Source organism: Erpetoichthys calabaricus, chromosome 6, assembly GCF_900747795.2.
Source record: "Erpetoichthys calabaricus chromosome 6, fErpCal1.3, whole genome shotgun sequence".
In the NCBI taxonomy this organism is placed as follows: Eukaryota; Metazoa; Chordata; class Cladistia; order Polypteriformes; family Polypteridae; genus Erpetoichthys; species Erpetoichthys calabaricus.
Window position 1 is genome coordinate 37,998,331 of NC_041399.2, and position 23,998 is coordinate 38,022,328.

Below are 23,998 nucleotides of genomic sequence, written 5' to 3' on the forward strand. Positions count from 1 at the left end.
GGCCGTTTGACTGCAGTGATTAAAATGGAATCTCTCCGCAATTATCAGCGGTTTGGGCTCAAAATGATCCTTTAGTATTTCCACAATTTGCACAAGAGTTTTGTCCTAGGGCTTCAAAGGCTGCACTAAATTCATCAGTAGTTCATAAGTGCTAGTGCCCATTACACTTAAGAGAGTGGCGACCTGTTTATTTTGTGTTATGCTGTTAGCGACAAAAAACTGCTCCATGTGTTCTACATATGCTGACCATGATTCAGTGCCACGCTTAAATTCCTCACTTTTACCAAGATGAGCCATTTTAGTCACTCTGTGAAATCTTCGTTATGACTCTTTAAATCGTTGTCGCCAATTTTTGTGATATATCAATCCAGTATCATAAAGATAGTCAGACACGCTGCTGTTTGAAACTTAAGTTCTCTACTTACTTCTTTATTGAGCCACGCCCACAAACACTTTTACGTTACTTTTTAGCTTCCAACTACGGCAACTCCAAAATACCAAAAAACACAAACATACAATCTTAATACACCACATTAGCCAATTAGAGACATGGGATGATTAGGGGGCAAGAATCACTAGGCCATGTTGGGCAATTTATCCAGGACATTGGGATACACGTTACTCTTTACAAAGGATGCCCAGGGATCTTTAATGACCACAGAGAGTCAGGACCTTGACTTGAAGTCTCATCTAAAGGACGGTGCCAATTTTACAGCACAGTGTACCCTTCATTTTAGTGGGGCATTGTGATCCATGCACAGACCACATGGTAAGTGCCACCTGCTGGCCTCATTAACACCTTTTCCAGCAGCAACCCAGGCTTTTCCTGGTTGGTCTCCCATCCAAGTACTGGTCAGCCCAAAAATGCTTAGTTTCAGGTGGATGACATGTTCTGAAGTGCATGTGGTATGACTGTAACTAGTAGATAGTAAATCTAATCAAATTAGCCAGTTTGATTGTTTTGGCTTCCTAAGATTTTATTTCACCAATACGCATTTTGTTTATCTTACACTGTGTCTGTCAGTTTAGGTATGGCTTCTCACCATCTTCTAATTTCCAATCTACATAATTGTTTAATTACAATATTAAATTTTTGTTTCTGAAGATTTATGGTAAGAAATAATGTATATTAGTCACTAGTTTACTGTATTTTGGAAGAAAATGTTTTTTACTCTCTTTCCCAGCAAAATTGTTTTACTCTTTCCATCGTTGCAACTATGATTCCATGATGCTATGTCTTAACATACATATGTCTTCTATGTCACACTTCTCCTAAGCACTTAACATTATATTACTTTTACAAGTTGTTCATTATTTATTACTATTGCTTAATGCTATTGTTAAATGTTTTTGTCTGTTGAGCTATATTATTATATATGTACTGCATTTTCATTGTTTGTTTAATGTTTCAGTACCAGTATAAACATATAAGTTATATATAAATTATAAGTTTTATATATACAATATATCTCTTATATATATTTCTCTTCTGGTTCGTCCTGCTTCCACTTCAAAACTGGTCCCGCCCACACGCAGCCGACACGGCATTTCTCGATTCCTATTCATCCTCTTTCAAACCCTTCCCCACCCTGCCTGCATAATACATCCAACAAGTACTCAAGGTGCTGCCACAACAGTAAAGCAGCTTTACCACCTTTGCAGGAGCCACCTGTGTCTTTACAACAGCTTCTTACACAGCAAACATCAGAAGCTAAAAATTATCGTGAACACATTTGAGAATACAACTCTTTTCTAGCGTTTGCTTCAATGTGTATTTTAAAACAGTACGGTCCGTGGCCAGGAGGTTAACTCAACCTCCTGGCCATGGACTGTACTGTTTTAAAATACACGGGCAAATTTATCACCAAATCTCTTCACTATATGCTAACACTTCTACCTCTCCAGGATATGGACAGTTGTATGTTTTTGACACAGCGCAAGCTACTGAAGTACGCTTACAAAATAAAGCAAACTCTGCATGCAGCGAAAATTCCATGCTCAGAACCATCAACCCCTTCGCTAAATCATACAAACACATGCATGAAATCACTCAGTCCAATCCAACAGCGTCTGTATGAATGGTTTTTAAGGAAAATCCTAGACAGGATTTACGACGATACAATGCCCCGACATGTCACACCGATGTTGCAGCAATTTTTGTCGGAGAAGATGGTGAACCGCCTGCCGAAAGGAGCATTTGCATCTATCCCATAGGCAACTCCTGTAAACAGATTTCCATGCTCAATATGAATTGCGATCCTATGGTTTACCCACTTTTATTCCCTTATGGAGACATTGGCTGGCACAAAGATTTACAACATGTTCCCGATAAAAGAACCACCAAGCGAATAAGGCTTACTCAATGCCAATTTTACGCATACAGATTAGCAATGGAAGAATACATTTAGTATTTTGCACTCCAGGGCAAACTATTCCAACAGTATGTCGTAGATGCGTATGTTAAAGCAGAGGGCACGTGTCTCAACTATGTCAGATTATTGCATCAACAAGATCTGCGTGTGGAACAATACAAAGGACTATCAGACGCACTGCAAGCAAACGCTGAAAATAACAACGTACGTGTAGGCAAAATGATCATATTACCATCCACATTTCCGGGAAGTCCAAGATACATGCAACAAAACTATCAGGATGCCATGGCCATAGTACGTAAATTCAGAAAGCCTGATTTATTTATCACTTTCACATGTAATCCTGCTTGGCCGGAAATTCTACATGCACTGTCGGATACCCAAAGACCAAAGCACAGACCTGATATTGTAGTAAGAGTCTTTTGGATTAAGCTGCAGGAATTACTTAGAGACATTCTACAACAACATCTTTTTGGGGTTGTTATTGATTATATTTACGTAATCGAATTTCAGAAGCGTCTGTTGTACATGGCTTTTTCTAGGGTTAGATCTTTCGACTCATTATCTGTCGTCTCCACCAAAACACCTATACAGTAATCCCTCCTCCATCGCGGGGGTTGCGTTCCAGAGCCACCCGCGAAATAAGAAAATCCGTGAAGTAGAAACCATATGTTTATATGGTTATTTTTATATTGTCATGCTTGGGTCACAGATTTGCGCAGAAACACAGGAGGTTGTAGAGAGACAGGAACGTTATTCAAACACTGCAAACAAACATTTGTCTCTTTTTCAAAAGTTTAAACTGTGCTCCATGACAAGACAGAGATGACAGTTCTGTCTCACAATTAAAAGAATGCAAACATATCTTCCTTTTCAAAGGAGTGCGCGTCAGGAGAGAGAGAGAGAGAGAACAAAGCAAGCAGTCAAAAATCAATAGGGCTGTTTGGCTTTTAAGTATGCAAAGCACCGCCGGTTCAAAGCTGTTGAAGGCGGCAGCTCACACCCCCTCCGTCAGGAGCAGGGAGAGAGAGAGAGAGAGAGAGAGAGAGAGAGAGAGAGAGAGACAGAGAAAAACAAAGTCAAAAATCAATACGTGCCCTTTGAGCTTTTAAGTATGCGAAGCACCTTACAGCATGTCGCTTCAGGAAGCAGCTGCACACAGAAGGTAGCAACGTGAAGATAATCTTTCAGCATTTTTAGACGAGTGTCCCTATCGTCTAGGTGTGCGAACAGCCCCCCTGCTCACACCCCCCTACGTCAGCGCAAGAGAGAGAGAGAGAAAGTAAGTTGGGTAGCTTCTCAGCCATCTGCCAATAGCGTCCCTTGTATGAAATCAACTGGGCAAACCAACTGAGGAAGCATGTACCAGAAATTCAAAGACCCATTGTCCTCAGAAATCCGCGAACCAGCAAAAAATCTGCGATATATATTTAAATATGCTTACATATAAAATCCGCGATAGAGTGAAGCCGCGAAAGGCGAAGCGCGATATAGCGAGGGATCACTGTACACAACTGCGTCTTTCAAGAAGTATTTATTTCTTCTTGATTTCTGAATTCCTTTCTCACCATTTTCTGTCCCTATTCTTACACCGCCCTATGGTATAGCATGCGTCGGGTAGTATGTATATATATATATATATATATATATATATATATATATATATATATATATATATATATATATATATATATATATATATATATATATATATATATATATATATGGAAGAGAAGGTCTGTGATACGGTTTGCATATTTGCAGCTGGAGATCCACGAAGGGAGAAAAAAAGAATCACGTATCATAAAATAGTTTTTTTTTATTCCTGAGCTTTCAACCCCTATCAGGGGTCTTCATCAGAGGATAATGCTTAGACTTACAAGAATCAAAGGCAATATATAGCAACACATTCAGTGGGGGGTGGGGGGGAGGGTTGTATAGTTTATTTATTGTGTACATGTTCTTCTTAAGTTGGCATATATATATAGGCAAGCATAGGCAGGCATGGTCATTAATGATCTCTCTCCTCTCACACAAAGGCCCCAGACGGTGAGTTGCTCCAGTTTCGCTCCAGAGGTTCCACCACTTTTGCCCCATGGGCTATTTAAAGAACATCACCGGAACTCAGTGTTCATTTCTATACTAGAGGCAGAAGAAAATGGAGCTCAGAGGGAGATACACTGAAGAACATCCAAACATTCACAATAATCTTTCAATTCAATTTTACTTTTCAATTAACTTTTTTCTTTCACATTAAATGGGGCCCTGTCTGGTATACATATACATTTGCTTGATTAGCAGAATTTAACATAATCGAGTAAATATCAGTCTGAGGGATTGTTTGGGAAACAACTATTACAGGACAAGGGTACAAAATTGATATTCACAAGTGAAATGCTCAAAACAAAATCAGGCTAGTTACAATTTGTAGGTTACAGAAACCTATTAGCTAACATCAAATAGACAGAAACTCACCAAGCTAACGAGTCTTCAAACACTGTGAGGGAGTCAGCAGTTTAACTGGAGGCAGACAGCACCTACACATGAAAAGAGTTTTGTCCTGAGATTTGATACTATGCAGAGATGCCATCAGCAGAAACTGTTTGACAGTAGGCCTAAGTGGTCAAGAAAGAGCATAAGCCCTGAAAAGTGTCTACCCACTGACTGCTCTGTAGGCAAGCATCAAGAATTTGAATTTAAAATGTGCCACTATATTAAATCGGTGTAGTGATCTGAAGAAAGAAGCGACATGTGCCTGCTCTACTGTATATACACAAGTGAAATGTTGGGGTCCATGGTGGCTCTGTTTTTTCTGGGAACAAAATAAATAACAAAAGCAAAAAGGTTGTTTGGTCTAATACAGGGCTTGTTTACCCTGAAATTGAAGTTCCTGAGAGTGGGATTCCATCACAATCAACTGCTGGTTTGTGAACGAATGCCTCTTTCTGAACTTTTCCTTAAATGACATCAGAAGTCCCTCTGGTTGTCCTTCTGATTGTCCTCCTCCATTCTGAAAAAGGAAAGTTCACTAATTGCTGTGTCTCAAGACTCCCATTCCCTCCATTTGCTACCTGTGCAGAGCTAGGTAAGTACTCTATAGGCACATGCATCTAACTGTATATACATGTATTTCTATGTAGGTACAAATGTGACCATCAGTCAGCTCCTATGAGAACTTTGTGACTGGATGATCAAGGTTATTTCCCTAGTGAAATTAATAATACAACACAGATCCTACGTATTTAGTTTGTATCTTTATTCCACCCATTGGCCTGGCAATAAAAAGCCATCCTTCACATTTATTCAGTTGTTCAGTGATCCTGGAGGCAAAAGGCCAAGACTTGCAGAAAGAAAATGTCCACTTAGAGACAACTGTCTTGTTTTTCAGTGCCAGAATAGCAATCCTATCACTCCTAATTTAGAGGATAAAACATTTTGTCATCCAATTCACCTGCACTCCAATAAGCCCATGTACTATACATAAACATCAATTAGGAAGTAAAAACACAGAGAAAGAAAAATATCACATACTGTAGTATAGTAAGCCAGTTTTCTAAAATATTGCATATAAAGCTTTGACTGAATTACAATGATGACTAGTCTAGTTATTGATCTATTATTTTTTTCCAAACTTGCTATTTCTAGAGCTGGAGGGAGAAGATGCCTTAGTTGGTTGGATCTTAGACTGGACACTGGTCCATTAAAGGAGGCACTCATGTATCAACATTCAGTCATATCATGCCAGCTTTAGTTTTGGCATCTGAGACCCAGAGAAAACTCATGTGGATAGGGAGAAGAAGTGTAAATAAATCCTGAATTAAAATGTTCAAAATTATTACCACAAGTATGATCAGTTTCAGAAGGAGTTCTCTAACAATGTTGATCTACTCATCAGTTATTATAAGGAGGACTGAAAGAGTTAATTGGCTGAAATTTTTAATGATTGTGACATAAGGGTCCAACAGAAATTTGAAACTTGAGATTAAGTTTCAAGCTAAATTCATGCACATTTCTCAAAATGCTACTGTTGCATGATGGCAGGTGTTTTTTCAGTTAGAAATAAGGCAGTGTAAGAAAAGGATAAACATTAAAGCGTATGTGCTTACAATTACTTGCATGTTGAGAGCAGTGGAAAAACAATCACATCCTGCTATAGTGAAATACAAAAACATCAAATCCTCTATGGTTATATCAGATGGGGTACAGCATGGGCTAAGTATCCATAGGACAATCCTATAATTGATGGGATGGGTGGGAAAAAAGGTTTAAAAACAGAGAATAGCTTGGAAGATGTTACATATAAGGAGGCTGTAGAGTGTGGGATGATACATTAATCACAGTATAAGTCCCACTAGTAATCTGTCACTGCTTTTCACGGGAGTTCATGAGTCAGCTAAAGACATTCAAAATATATTTTGAAACTGTTTTCGTAATGCTGGCTTTCTTTCCCTTTACAATACCACCTTATATGTCTACAGGTGTTTGCTTTTTCCATCTTTTAATTACTGTTTGTCGACACTAAGTTGAAAGCAACAGGTTGGCTTGGACTTCCTGGGGGTGTCTATGTTACTCCCTCAGAAACAGATTTCCAATCCTCCTATTTAATTTTTTTAGTTGAAAGTTCTTATAAGTCTAATCCCTGCTCATATTCAAAAGGGAGTTTTTTTTTCAGACAGAGTTCCAAATTATATTTTGTTTACAGAAGGCATCCTTTTCTGTAAATTGCATTCTAGGATAATGGCACATGCCAAGTACAGTGTACTGCAAACAAGTTTCACAGAAATTGCATGGAATATCTATAACAACAATCTGGTGGTAATAGTTAATAGTCTTTGAATTTGTCTTTTGAAATGTTATCACTTTAATCAATGTCAGATGTTACTCCAAATTTTATTCCCGTGTGGAAAACAGGATAATGACAATTACAATTTCACTTCCTTCATGTATAAATATTGGCACATAAGCTGAGCTCTTTTAAAGTGTTCTTTCTGAATACACAATTGTTTTGGTAAATTTTGCAACCTGTAGGAGATTTCACAACCTTAACATGTGTTGAAGCAATTTCTTAACACTCATAAGTATTCCCGTATTTACAGAATAGCACTTGTTTTCTGCTGTTTTCCATTTAAAGATAATAGGAGTCGTCTTTCAGCTTCTTAGTATTCCTGAAGCAGTAAGATTGAGTTCTTTTAAATGATCTCATTTCTCCACTGCAGTAAATCAAATGCCCTGCTAAAGTACATCAACTTTTGTGGTTGGTTGAGGGCTTAAAAAGATGGAACAAAATGTTTCTCACTAAGCACTTGAGTACATTTTTTGGAGTCATGTTTGTTGCAGTACATTCTGCTTATCTAGAGGGCACTATCATTATTTAATATATTAAATGTCTACATGTGAATTTCCCCTTGGGATTAATAAAGTATCTATCTATCTATCTATCTATCTATCTATCTATCTATCTATCTATCTATCTATCTATCTATCTATCTATCTATCTATCTATCTATCTATGTTGTTTAATTTTACATTTGTTTCAGATTTGGGTGATACTGTGCACTTTTAATTTATTTTTGTAAAAAACACAAATGCAATCTTCATTTGAAATTGCAGCATTATATAGTAAACACTATATTTAAGGATTACGTGCAAATTTGGAGCATTATTGCTTTTTGTAATACAGAAACCCTTTTATTGAATGTGAAGAGGAAAATGTCAGTTGCTTCAGGACTTTAGTGGAATTTCTTTATGTGTTGTCAGTCAGTTTTGGGATTATGTTGCAACTTATCATTCTTCAGGACCCTGTCCTATAGGGTGCACCAGGAATACATGACATCGTCCATCCAAAATCAGGTAAAATACCATCAGGTGTAGCAAATGGCAATTTGGACAACCACATCCTCTGTACATTTCCAGATAATTGTCTGGTGTGTAGCTATCTGCCTGTAGCAAGGAAATTCCAGTGTTAATCAACCCATGACTTGAGTGAGATTTACTTGTTCTCGCTTATCAGGAAAACACATTAATGTTTCTGGTCAAGAGCGCTCTCAAATGACAGTCCTGGTAATGGGGAGGGGATTTTGGAAATTGTGGAAAAAGTCTGCATTGCTGATGTTAGAATTTCTTTAATAAAAGAAAATAGGAAGGTGGAAGACAATGGTGTGGTGTTGCATATGTTTTGTTGTTACCATTGTCCTTGGGTATGATATGTCAAGTTTGCACACCTGGATTTGGGCTTTTCTGTTATTCTCCTAGTGTAAGATTCTGTCAAGCTCTTCTGTGTTGAATGGAGACCATCAGTGGACAGCTATTTTCTTGTCCCTCCAGAGATGATCAATTGGGTTCAGATCTGGGTTTTGACTGGGTTACTCAGGGACATTCGCATAGTTTTCCATAAGCCACTCCTGTGTTGTCTTTGAGTCGGGCTTCCTGTTGAAAGGTGAACCTTTGGCCCCGTCTGAGGTCCAGAACACTCTGAGAGCGGGTTTTTATTAAGGATATCTCTGTACTCTGTACTTTGCTCTGTTCAGCTTTCCCTCAAACCTGATTAGTCTCCCAATTCCTGCTGCTGAAAAACAACCCCAGAACATGATGTTGCCACCACCATGCTTCCCATTGGAATTGTATTGCGCAGGTGACTAGAGGTGCCTGAATTGGTTTCATCAGACCATATCATTTTGTTTCTCATAGACTGAGAGTCCTTTACTTGCCTTTTTGCTAACTCCAAGTGGGCTTTCATGTAGGGTTAGGCTACTCTGCCCAAATTAATGAGTGTTGCAATGGTTGTTATTGTTCTAGAAATTTCTCCCATTTCCACATAGTTCTCTGAAGCTCAGCCAGAGTGACCAAAGGGTTCTTGGTCACCTATCTTAAAAGGCCCTTCTATTGCTCAGCTTAGTTGGAAAGAGTTGTGGTTATTCCAGACTTATTTCATTTAGAATTATGGAGACCACTGTGCTCTTGGGAACCTTCAATGCAGCAGGAATTTTCTTATGTACATTGAAACATACCACAATCCTATGCTCTGCAAGCACTTTCTTCAACTTCATGGCATGGTTTTTGTTCTGATACACATTGTCACCTGTAGAACCTTATAGACAGGTGTGCACCTTTCTTAATCATGTGCAATCAGTTGAATGTACCAGAGGTGGACTCCAAACAAAGTTTAGAAACTTTTGAGTGATAATCAATAGGATGGGATCCACCTGAGCCAAATTTCAAGGGTCAAAGCAAAGGGTCTTAATAATTATGTCAATGAGATATTACAGGTTTTTGTTTTTAATACATTTGCAAAAATGTCTAAAATCCTGTTTTTGCTTTGTCATTCTAGGGGTATTGAGTGTTCTTAGATGAGGGAAAACATTAACTTAAATGAATTTAGCATAAGGCAGCAACATGACAAAATGTGGAAAATTGAAATGGGCTGAATATTTTCTGAAGGCACTTTATGGTTAACTTCTTTCTCAATTTGGAGGCAGAGTAGGTACTTCATTTTTGGAATTTTAAAACATTTTCTAGTAGCTGATGTTAAATAAACAGATTTGAATGCTAATTTGAAAAAACTCCCAGACTAGTCACAAACTTGTGACTGACTCATATCAAAATATCTCAGGTGAGAAAATGGTATATTTTATCACATAAAGTATATATTCATTCAATAACATGATTTAAGTGTTTCTGAAAGTAAACTGTTTAAAAGAAATTAAAGGAACAGTTTGTAAACACATTAAATCTCAAAAGGAAAAAAAATCCTGCTAGATATCTCTACTGACATGGACTGGGTAATGTGTTAGGAACGAAAGGATACCACATCGTTGGATGGAAATGAAAATTATGAACCTACAGAGGGCTGAATTCAAAGACACCCTGAAAATCAAAGTGAACAACTGATGCAGCAGGCTAGTCCATTTTGCCCAAATTTCATTGCAGCAAATCCAAATTGTACTCAGTAGTTTGTATGGCCCCCATGTGCTTGTATGCATGCCTGACAACGTTGGGGGGCGGGGGGCATACTCCTATTGAGACGACGGATGGTGTCCTGCAGGATCTCCTCCCAGATCTGGACCAGGGCATCACTGAGCTCCTCGACAGTCTGAGGTGCAACCTAGCGGTGTCGGATGGACCAAAACATAATGTCCCAGAGGTGTTCTATTGCATTTAGGTCATGCGAATGTGGGGACCAGTCAATGGTATAAATTTCTTTATCCTCCATACTCTTGCCACATGAGGCTGGGCATTGTCGTGCACCAGGAGGAACCCAGGACCCACTGCACCAGCATAGGGTCTAACAATGGGTCCAAGGATTTTATCCCGATACCTAATGGCAGTCAAGATGCTGTTGTCTGGCCTGTAGAGGTCTGTGTGTCCCTCCATGGATATGCCTCCCCAGACCATCACTGACCCCCCACCAAACCGGTCATGTTGAACGATGTTACACCATAACATTCTCCACGGCTTCTCCAGATCCTTTCACGTCTGTCACATGTGCTTAGGGTGAATCTGCTCTCATCTGTAAAAAGCACAGGACACCAGTGTTGGACCTGCCAATTCTGGTATTTTATGACAAATGCCAATCGAGCTCCATGGTGCCGGGCAGTGAGCACAGGGCCCAGTAGATGACATCGGGCCCTCAGGCCACCCTTATGAAGTCTGTTTCTGATTGTTTGGTCAGTGACATTCACACCAGTGAATTGCTGGAGGTCATTTTGTAGGGCTCTGGCAGTGCTCATCCTGTTCTTCCTTGTCCAAAGGAGCAGATACTGGTCCTGTTGATGGGTTAAGGACCTTCTACAACCCTGTCCAGCTCTCCTAGAGTAACTGCCTGTCTCCTGGAATCTCCTCCATACTCTTGAGACTGTGCTGGGAGACACAACAAACCTTCTGGCAATGGCACATATTGATGTGCCATCCTGGAGAAGTTGGACTACCTGTGAAACCTCGATAGGGTCCAGGTATCATCTTATGCTACCAGTAGTGACACTGACCGTAGCCAAATGCAAAACTAGTGAAAAAACAGTCCAAAAAGATGAGGAGGGAAAAATGTTAGTGGCCTCCACCTGTTAAACTATTCCTGTTTTGGGGGTTCGTCTCATTGTTGCCCCTCTAGTGCACCTGTTATTAATTTCATTAACACCAAAGCAGCTGAAACTCATTAACAATCCGCTCTGCTACTTAACTAACCAGATCGATATCCCAGATGTTTCGTTGACTTGATGCTATACTCTGATTAAAAAGTGTTCCTTTAATTTTTTTGAGCAGTATATAAATTGTTTGTATAACTTGCACATTTTGTGCACTTAGAATAAACAAAACATGAATTATTTTACATTATTTTCAATGGGTGGCTTATATTTCTGTCCTGTAACAACAGCTTTCATCCAAATCACATGAACATGTTGAGCATGCGCCAGACACCATGGTGTGTCTTCCCAACCACATTGCCAGTTGAAGTGCGTCTCCTCTGAACAGGGCAGACTATCTGAGCTAGGGTTGCATTTACTTTAGCACTTGATTGATGTGTCTTGTTTTAGCTGCTAGTTTTGGCATCTCATGTGTGTATTGATTGTGAGTTTTGCATAACCTTTACTACTTCTTGCTGTTTTGATTCTCACTTATTCTGATTATACTTAATATGCCCATCTTCAGACTGTCTAAAATCTATTTGCATCCACAAGAATTGTTATTGTAAAGATATTTTAGCAGATCCCAGGAGCCTGATGTTTTCCGATAAGGATGAACAAGGGCCTGAGCTGCCTCGAAAGCTTGCATATTATAATCTGTTTTGTTAGCCAATACAATGTGTTATTTTGCTTGACTTCTCATTATATCCATAATGGCTAACATGGTACAACACCCTAGTACTAATTGTAGAATATATAGTAGAGAAAGAAAATAGTATGAGAAGATGCTCTTGTAGGAAGCATCATGTTCAAGAGTATCAAAATATATGAATATAAGTGTGTTAATACACAAAAAGAACACACGGGATAGGTGATAACTAGCAAAACACACCAGAAAACAAAGAATATGAGCTGAAGAAGCTGTCTGCTTCCTCTCTGAGTATTCTTTCACTGCTTCATAGTCCTGTCTACCAGGTGAGGAGACTTACCTCCAAGTATCATGCCAAATGCACCAAACTCTGCCTTCATGTCTTCCAGTCTCTCTCTTCATCTTTCTGACTATTCTGGTCTGTCCTGCCATTGTACCCTTTGACTCATGACTCAAATGACCACTTGCACAAATCAGTCTTTAGAGTCTAGCTCCTCTGAAATGCCCTAAGTAGGTCCTGGGGTGTTATCCACAGAGCTCAACATGTCAGACCCAGACATCCCTGCATTCCTGAGACTTGAAATCTAATTAAAGGGCCGGCATCCTTTGTGGCTCCCATACTGCCTGATGTATAATATCCAGAAAAGGCAGCTATATTCTCTCCATGACCTTTGCACTGACACCAATCTGTTTGGGGAGTTCGTAACTGCTGCCCTTTGCTTTCATATTACTCTATGCCCCCAGAGTATTTACCTCCAGAGCACCATTCAAACACATAGAGCACACTGCTCAGTGAAAGCTGCATACTTATAATGAAAGACTCATAGGCATTTCTTTTATCAGCGACAATATAAATACAGTACTGCAGGGTTTGTGTGCTGTTGTGTGTTACTTTGTCATTCAGTCAGTCATTTTCTAACCCTCTTAGTCCTGCACAGGGTTGCAGGGGTCTGCTGGAGCCTATCCCAGTTAGTGCAACGTGGAAGACAGGAACAAACCCTGCACAGGGTACCAGTCCATCAGACCGCAAACACAAACACACCCACACACATACCCCATTCACACACTAAGGCCAATATAGGATCGCCAATTCACCTAACCTGCCTGTCTTTGGACTGTGGGAGGAAACCCACACAGACACAGGGAGAACATGCAAACCCTGTTCTCCTTACTGTGAGGCAGTAGCACTACCACTGTGCTACCGTGCCACCCATGTCACATTGTCCTCACTTTAATTTCCCTAATCACTTGAACCTGCCATCACAATATATGTAGCTTTATTTTTTTATCCTTAGTGTTTATGCATACGTTTCCCTATATTAAATAGTATAATCACAGTAGCCCAAAACAGCGCTTGTGGATTTATGACTTTATAATTAGATCAGGGAATGATATTCTGCTTACCTGAACTCCTTGGTTAAATAACTGGCTTCTCTGTACACTGATTAATTAAAGTATGAAAATATCAGTAATGTATCAGAAAATATCTTGGGTTGAGGACTCATTTCTTTTATTACTTCAGTCTTCACTAAGTTTATGTTGATTCATACAGATTAATATGGGTAGCATCCACAAAATGAAAGTTATCTGTCAAATGACGATTAACAGAATTTGTTATGGGCCCCACAAGTGGGCCACCGCAACAACAATGATAAATTAGCCAATTCCGAAGTGTTTGCCTCCACCAGAGGATGAGCTACGTTAAACAAGTCTGGAACTGAACTCCACCGGCCTTCAATGGTGATGTAATCCTGGTCTTTGGCCATGAAGTCTTCTATCTGTGGAATATACAGTAGGTAAAGTGGAGCAGCAACGCTTTCAGTCCGTTGTCCAAGTTGCGCCTGAGGGGCAAGCAGAAGTTCATCCCTTTAATGCAATCCTGATGGAACCACTTCAGTGTGAAATACGTTCCTGCTGAGTACTGCTCCATTCCACAGTCTATTTTCATGGTCCACTGTACAACAGGAACCCATTGTTTTCCAAATAGAATTACTTTCTGTGATTTATTACATTAATACATTTTTTTAATAATTTTTCTGAGTGCGCCACATATAATTGGTTGCAAAACCAATTTTATTTATGTAGTGCAGTATCAGTCTAAGTAGAGTATCTTAAGACCTTTTGTAGCGGGGCTATATAGTAATAGTGTATTCGATGTATGTGCTGAGTGCGTGTTGTTTCCATTGTCCCGTTTACTGTTCATTATGTGTACGTCAGTGAATGTTGTCCCTGTAAGTGCAGAGGGGACGGATGAGGGAGAGAGACCACAGCCCCAGGATGGAAAGCACCTGTTCACATTCAGTTACATCCGGCTCATTACTATTTAAATGATCAGGAGGGAAAGAGGAAAAGAGAGGAGGAAGGAGAAAGAGATTCCATTTAATGACAACAGACCATCATTTCCTGCTATTTTTCACATCGTGCCTTGTACCCTGTTTGTTTCTCATTCCCCCGGATTCACAACAGCTCAATCATCGCCAGAAACCCTGGGGTTGGACTTCATTATCCACCATACGCTGAGGAAACACGGTGAGATTGTTCCATTAATTCAGGAGATTCAAACGCATCCATTTTTTTCTTGATCAGTCATCCGTATTCAGGACAGTAATATACCCGGACCCAAGTTTACGTTCATTGTCATTTCAGTATTCATCCATTATTGTTATTTGTGTTTTGTGTTTGTTATACGTTACAGGGGCAAGGGAAGGGTTTGTTATTGTATATATGGTGTTTTCACATTGCTGCTTTCGTGGAGGGATATTCATACATTACATATTTATATATATATTATATATGTATATGTCTATATATATATGTATATGTATATGTCTATGTGTGTATATGTCTATATATATATATATATATATATATATATATATATATATATATATATATATATATATATATATTACCCCAATCTACATGCTGTCAGATGAACAAACCACACGCCGTAGTGCAACGTTAGGGGCTTCGTCTCTGGTACTGATGTTCGAGGTTCAATTCCCGAGGGGGGATGGAGTGAGTGTGTAAGCCTGATGAGCGCAGAATTAGGGCGAAACACGTGTTGCGTACTCTTTGCATTATTTGACAGTATACCTATTTTCAACCATTCTATGATCTGCTTCTCGCAACTGAAAGAGGGCACCGTGGCGGATGTTAGCCGACTTGCAGACCAACCACAAGCGTTACCTGGTAGGTGCCCACCCATACAATCAGATTGTGATTCAAACTACGAATACCATGAATATATGTATATATACATATATACAGTATATATGTATGTATATATATATATATATATATATATATATATATATATATATATGTATTTATTTTCTACGTGGGGAATTTGCAATATTATTTTTGTTGTTGTGTTTCATTTAATATATTTATACACCTATTTTACATATCTGCTTTTGTGTGCTTGTGTTTAACCGTCGATTGAGGGGAAAATATTTATTTGTTAGAGGTACAGCTTGGTATATGTAGGTTTGCCTCAGTAATTCATCCAGGCCACAGGTCTTGGTAGTGTAGCTGCTGGCTGGGTAAGGGGTCGGCCATTACACTTTAGTTATTTGGAGTATGAAAAAGGGACTTGTCATTTTTACCATAAAGCACTGCAGAAATTAGATAAATTGCAAATATTTATCCTTACCTGAATAACCAGCACAGGATCACAAGGAGCCAGTGCCTATCCTGGTATCACTAGGCATAAGGCAGGAAATAACACTGATCAGGATGCCACAGTGCTAAATACAAACCTGATACTAGAATTTCTTTCAAAATAGAAGTGGAGACAGGTTATATCAGCACTATAAACTTGTTTCTCTTCTGTGTTACAAGAAGGACACAATAGTTAAAACAAATATCCAATAGATTCCATCAATTGCAGTATTTATGGGTCTTCAATTTCAAGAGAAACTGAATAAGCAAAATCATTTAGCCTGTGCATACTGTGAAAAGACTGATGTTAGTTTACAATGGCTGACAGGTTCTAATGCAGGATTGGAACTGGTAGCATCATATCCTGCACTGTACTATCCCATTGATACTGAAGGAAACTGCCATGAAATCTCTTTTTAGCCTGAGAGCAAAGAATTATGTGGGTGGGATTATACTTGTCACTGATGGTATAATAGCCCACTTCAAAAAAAACACTAGGATAATACAAAGTCCAAAAGAAAATATCGAATAGCTTAAAAGGGCATAAAAATAGCTGAAAACCAAAATTGTCTTCATGTCTCAGAATATAGTCATGCAGTTGTAAATCAGTATCAACAAAAAGAAGTCTGGATAGGGAAGCATTGGCTGTTCTCTAACACAAGCAAGCTACTGGTGTGAGTGTGACATATGATGGTCTAATATAAGATAAATAAAGAAATAAATATTGAAGGACAAGAAAATCAACGGGTAGCACATTGGACGTTTCAGGTAAGTCTATGGGTACTTCATTATTGCCTTAAGCCTTTAAACTATAACACCACCATCCCACTCTGCAAACTGTGGGAATGCAGCCAAAATTATTAATTTAATCTGATAAATACAGCTAAAGAAAATGTAAGTATTATCGGATGTTTATTGAATTGCCGTAGGCACCAGGAACTACTAAGGAGGTACTTTAATGACTTGGAAATTGTAGAAAAGAAGTGCAACCTGGATTAAATAGACTGAAATCTAACAAATCACCAGGAGCAGAAAACATTTATCCTTGAATGCTTAAGGAAGTAGATAAATACATTTATGAACACTTGGCAGATATTTTTTGAGAATCTCTGCATGCTGGAGAATAGAAAACATTATCCTTTTACATAAAATGGGTGATCTGGTATATCTAAGAAATTAGAGGCCGGTAAGCTTAAAGTGCATCAACATAAAATTATTTGGAAGCAATTATTAGGAGAATAATCAAGTAGCACATGTCTAGAACAGGAGTATTAGCAAATAGTCAACGTGGGTTCAGACAAGGAAGGACATCTTTCACTAATAAGCTGGAATTCTATGAGGAAGCAACAAAAGAATATGATAAGGGAGGCACATACGATATGATATTAGTTACAGTATCTTGATTTTCAGAAGACATTTGAAAAGGTGATACATGAACATGTTAGTGATCAAATTCAAGTGGGAATTCAGGCACAATCTGTAGGTGGATACAAAGTTGACTCACACACAAGAAGCAAAAGGTGGGTAAAGAGAACTTTTTCAGAATTAGGTGATGTTAAAAGTGGTGTCCCCTAAAGATCAATTTTCTGCAGCTCTTTGTATTATACATACATGATCGGGACAAGAATATAATCAATAAGCTGGTTAAGTATTTAGATGATACCAAGCTAAGTAAAAGGGCTGCTAGTGAAGAATTGGCTAAGATCTCAAGATGTCGGTCTGCTTATGATTCCAAGGATTAATAAAATAACAGCAGGAGGTCATGCTTTTAGTTACAGGGCCCCTAAACTTGGAATGTTCTGTCTGCTAATATAAGAGATGCCCCTTTGGTCTCAGCTTTTAAATCCCATCTGAAGACTCACTACTTCAGTTTAGCATATCCTGATTAGAGCTGCTGATTAACTGTACAGACTGCATCTCTGTTGTTGGTCATTAGCACTAAAACATGAGTAACATGATAGTTAGAATTCGTTACTAACCCTCACCTATTCTGTTTCTCTTCTCGGTACTCAAATGTGGCACTTGGTGCCACGGCCCACCTGCCAAGTTGTTTTGCCTGCCTAAGGTAAAGTCATCTCTGATGGAGGATCACAGAAATCGGCAGGTAGAGGGGTGCTTTCATCAGATTGACTGGGCCAGCACTATTCCAGATGTGGAATGGACAATTGGGGGAGGCAGCTTGATGGCTGAGGTCTCCAGGACTCTAAACAAATCCAAATCATATTATGTGATATCATCTACTGTTAAATTCTGGTCCATACTTGTAATATTTTTATTTTACTATTATACTGTATTGAGGATTACTTGTGTTCTCTTCTGTGTATTTTATTGATCCCCTTCTCTTTGACACTCACTGCACGTCCAACCTATCTGGAAAGGGGTCTCTCTTTGAGCTTCCTTTCCCAAGGTTTCTTCCATTTTTTTTCCATACTAGGGTTTTTTTTGGGAGTTTTTCCTTGTCTTCTTACAGAGTCAAGGCTGGGGCGCTGTCAAGAGGCAGGGCCTGTTAAAGCCCATTGCGGCACTTCTTGTGTTATTTTGGTATATACAAAAATAAATTGTATTGTATTTTAAACTGTTACAGAGAGATTTGGACAGCATACATGTTATGGCTGATTTGTGGAGGATAAAAATGAATGCAAGAAAATATATACTATTACAAGTAGGAAGTAAAAATGTTAGATTAACTTGGCTGTCACAGTCACAGTGAGGCATAATGCGGAGGTGTTTCTGTTGATATCAAAGACCCCGAGTAGTTTCTCTTAACACACTTCTGCTGAATAATTTGTTGGTTGAAAGTCCTCAGTGTTAGTGTGTCAGAGAGAGGATGTGCAGCATTGTTCACAAAGACTCTCAGTTTTGTTTTAACTCCCTCCTTCCCTGCTACATCCAGGGGGTCCAGAGTGTGTCCTAGAACTGAGTTTGACCTTTTAATTTGCTTGTTGATTCGGTGGGCCTCCCATGAAGTGATTTTACCAGCTCAGCACACCACAGCATATAAAACTGCATTGGCAATCACAGAGTTATAGAAGATATAAAGGATGTCACTTCCCACATTAATGGAATGCGGTCTCCTAAGGAAGAAGAGCCTGTTCTACCTTTTCTTATATAGTCCCTCTGTGTTCTGAGACAAGTCAAGTCCAACCTGTAATTAGTGTGGACCCCAAGTGCATGTAGAAGTGGATCACCTCTATATCCACACCTGAAATAGTAACTGGACATGGAGGCTCTTTGGTGCAGTGAAAGTCAATAACCAGTTCCTTGGTTTTGCTTCTGTTAAGATGCAGACAGTTCTCTTTGCACCAAACAAATTTCTCCTCCTGACTCATATACTCTGTCTCACCCCTTTTATCAATACACCCTATAAGTGCAGAATCATCTGAGAATTTCTGCAAGTGACATGACCTGGTGTTATATTAATAGTCTGAGGTATACAGACCAAAGAGAAAAGGAGACAGGGCTGTTCCTTGTGGTGCTCCAGTGTTGTTCACATCCGTATTAGAAAAAAGAGTTCTTGAGTCTCACAAACTGCAGTCTGCCTGACAGATAATCCATTATGAAGGACACCACTGGCTCATCCACTTGCATATGTCTGAGCTTACCGTTTAACAGGGATGGCAGGATGGTATTGAAGGTGCTGGAGAAATCAAAAAACAGAATACTCTCAGTGCTACTAGCTTTGTCCAGGCGAGAATAAGCCTTGTGGAGCAGACAAATAATTGCATCATCTAAAACAATCATTTTCCCATAAGCAAACTGCAATGTTTCCCGGTGGTCTACCACATGAGGACTCATATAATCCAGGACAAGACTCTCAAATGTCTTCATGATGTGCCACTGGGCAGTAGCCATTAGATGAAAAGTAACTGGTTTCTTTGCAAAAGGAACAATGCAGGATGTTTTTCACAACAGTGGCACTTTCTGAAGTCTTAGGGACAGACTGAACAGGTGACAGAGGACACCACAAAGTTGGTTAGCACAGGCCTAACGAACTTGAGGACTCCATCTGGTCCAACAGCTTTTCCTGTTTGTAGCTTTCTCAGTTGTCTCTTTACTTGGTCTTCAGTTACAGACAGTCCACACTGATGGTCAGAGGTGGACTTGTCACTGGCCATTACAGTTGATGTGGTAGGATTGGTGTGAGGAGTCTGGTCATTGGAAGAAGGTGACAGTGGGAGGGAACACCGATTATAAAATTGGTTCAGGGTGTTAGCTTTGTCCACATTTCCTTCTAGCATCTGAGCCATGGATTGTTCGAGTCCTATAATTACACCCAGTCCATTCCAGACTTCCTTCATGTTATTCTGGGTGAGTTTGTTTTCCCTTTTAACTTTGTAAGGTTCCTTTCCTTTGCTCAGCTTTTTCCTTAGCACACGCTGTACATCCTTCAGGGCTTGTCACCGAATTTGAATGCTCTCTTTTTCTCATTCAGGCGACCTTTTAACTCCTTAGCAATCCATGGCTTGTTGTTTGCAAAGCAACACACTGTTTTTGTGGGTAAGACTGCGTCAACACAGAAGTTAATATAAAGAATAAAAAATCCATTAAACCTTCGTAGACATTTTTATCAGTGCTATCAGAGTAATCACACAGTTATATAACATTCAACAACAATAAAAATTAATGAAAATAAATTGTCGCTGGCATCAGGTCATCAATTAAATTGACAGAGAGAACCAAAGGGTCAAATGATGAAACAGCATATTTGTAGGAATTTTCTTCTCTTTCACTAAGAAACCTCACAGAGCTGCTTATCTACAGATGTTTTTAAAACTTTGAACTGAGCTATTTAGTTCAAAATAAAGATTTGTGGTTGGCACTGATCAAAATGATAACATATTAATATTGACAGAAGAATGAAGAAATATTCCTTTATTCTCATTGAGACTCCTCAAATGTCTGGATGTTTTATACACAGAACTGGAGTTGGGCGACCACACAAAAGTGATTGTGTTTCCACTGAATGAGCTAAAGACATCATAGGAGCCTTTGCTACAAAATGACACATGGCATCAACATTGCTGTTTGCTAAACACCACAGCTTTGAATTCATTTCTAAACATAAATGTAATTGAAAAAAATGTATTGTTAAGCACTTTTAGACCATATTTGATCTGAACATGTTTTAAAGTATCCTTTGTCTTTAAATTTCTTTTTGGCATCACTCTAAACGTTTATTGTATATTGCAAATTTGCAACAGTCACTTTCTCTGTGTTGTTTCTGGCTATTCCATCCAAGATTCTGTTCTGCATTTCACTTATTGATTGAGCTTCTAATGAGCCTTAAGCTATCTAAAAAAATCATAAAAACTGAAAAACTGAAAAATCTGCACAGGCATGTTATGAGCAAAATACAAACTTTCTTTGTGCTCGGATTGAACAATTATACACTTATTTTCATGCTATATAAAGATAGTAAAATATTGACCTCAGCATTTAAATCAACTCATGCTTTTAGCATAATGTACTCTTCTAGGAGCTGCTGGTGACGCTCTTCATACTGCTCTCTTATATTTCTTTATTATTAATTATAGTAGTGAGAAGTCAAGCAAAATGACGTCTTTTATTGGCTAACTAAAAAGATTACAATGTGCAAGCTTTCAAGACAACTCATCCATCTTGCCTGAAGAAGGGGCCTGAGTTGCCTCGAAAGCTTGCATATTGTAATCTTTTTAGTTAGCCAATAAAAGACATCATTTTGCTTGACTTCTTACTACATTCATAACGGCTAATATGGTACAACACCCTAGTATTATTAATTGTAGTAAATGTTCAGACTTAAATTCATCAAAGCCCTCTCGCCTAATTTCTCTTCTTGTCATCCATGGATGCATTTGGTCTTCCTTATATTGAGTGTGTCGTTAAAATTGATGGACAACTGTGAAAAATCAGGTACACTTTTCAATTTCATGCATCAGGACACACTTAAAATGCTTCAAATCATCTAGTCCTCAAAAACAACCAGTTAGAAATGAGATACATATAACCTCAGGAGAAAAACAGCACATACAGTAACAGATTTTATTTTACTATTATTTATTCCTGTTGGCACAGTGGTTAATGCTGCAAGGCTGCACAAGACTCTAACTTCATTGCCAATTTTGCTGATGACACAACTGTGGCGGGCCTGATCACTAACAAAAATGAGCAGGTTTACCTGGATAACGTTGAGAGTCTGTCACACAGGTGTCAGGAAAAGAGTCTTCTCCTGAACGTTTGCAAGACAAAGGAGTTGATTGTGGACTTTGGGAGAGAATTCAGCAGAGACACTGCCATCCTCTTAGTATTAACAGCACTCCAGCAGAGAGGTTGGACAATTTTAGTTAGCTCGGTGTCCACATCACAGAGGACTTGACCTGGTCCAAACACATTGACACCTTAGTGAAGAAGGCACAACAACATCTTTACCAGCTCAGACTCCTCAGACATTTTAGGCTGCCCTCCCAGTTACTAAAGAACTTCTACAGTACATATCCACCATTAAAGGTATCCTCACAGGAAGTATTACTGTTTGGTTTAGAAACAGCACACAGCACAGCTGCAAGGCTCTGCCGACAGTGTCGCAAGTCAGCTGAATGCATGGCTAGGAGTGCACTCTCTAACTTCCAAGACATCTGTGCCAAGTGATGTCAAACCAGGGCAAAGAAAATTATCAAAAGTACCAGCCATCTTAACACTGCAATCAGGAAAATGCTACTGCTGCCCGAAGACAAGCTCGGAAAGACTGAGGAAGAGCAGGTCTTGTTCAGAGAGCGGACGCCACTTGAGACAGCCTTGTCCTCGCTCAAACACTAACCTTAAGGTCAATAAAATAGGTCCCTGATGTTAAGTCACTATTTTAGGGCTAAAATGATAACATAAATGTGAAACCTACTCATACCTAATCTTAATTATTGTGAAACAACTAAGTGGCGTCCGTGTCAAACAACCAAGTGGCGTCCGCTTTCTGAACAAGAGCTGGAAGAGCTTCTTTCCAGATTCCATCCGCGTCCTAAACGGGGACAGTGCAAAAAGTTACAAAGTGCTCTATTGTTAATTCTCTTACATTAATTTTTTTTTATTATTTACTTATTTATTACATATTTTGTAGTTTTAACATAATGCCTACTGTTGCTGTCATTTAAAATTATGCTTTTTTTGATATTTATAAAGTGCATTGTTGTCTATTGTCCTTTAATATTCTATTTAATGCACAGTCTTGGAATTTAGCAACTAAGTACTTCACTACATATTATATTGTATGTATTATTTGTATGTAATAAATTAAATTTGATTTGCTGCCTCATGATCCAGGATCTTGGCTTCAAATTTTATGCACCATCTTTGTCCTTGTCAGGTCTGCATGTTCTGCACAGGTGTCCATGAGTTTGCCTTTAGGTATTTTACTGCTACTCCCCATCCTCAAAGATGTCCAGATTAGGTGAATTGCCAACTCTGAATTTGCTCCTGTGTGTTACTGGGTCTTGTGATTGGCTAGTACCCTGTCTAGGGTTGTTATCCACCTTGTTCTCAGTTCTTCCAGTATAGGCTCTGCCATTCTTGGCCCTGAATTGCATTAAGTGGGTTTGAGAATGTTTTGTTATTTTATTATATATATTCAACACAACATAAACTAACATACAGAAACCACATGTGAAAAAGTATGAACACACTTCTTGCGTCCATATCAGTTTGGCAGGTGTTTAGAGTATTGTGCCGTTAGACAATCAATCGACAATAAAGAAGCGCTTACACCTCATGAGACTGTTTAGATGATTATTTTGGCAGTTACACTGTACCAAGGGCAAAAGGCATCTGCAATGATCTCAGAGAGGCAATTGTTTTTGGTCATCAATCTGGAACAGATTATAAGGCAATTTTAAAGCAATTTGAAGTCCAGCATTCTAAAGTGAGCAGGATATTTACAAATTAGCATTCTAGCTTACTCAATGCTCCAACCACAAATTTTAATATATGTGAGAGATTACAGCAAAGTTGATACTGGGTGCTATGCATTCAAGTGGACAATGAAATCTATTCCAAAAGGACAATAACATAAATGAAAGCTTGAACTTGTTACCTGGTAAGCCATGTGTCATCTCCAAAGCAAAAGACAGGACCTTCTTCGCGTGTGGAAATGGCACAAGAGTAAAGACTCTTCTCTGTATAATAAAAATGCTAGTGCTTCTTGGTAGAGAAATTAATGTGTTTAAGGACTG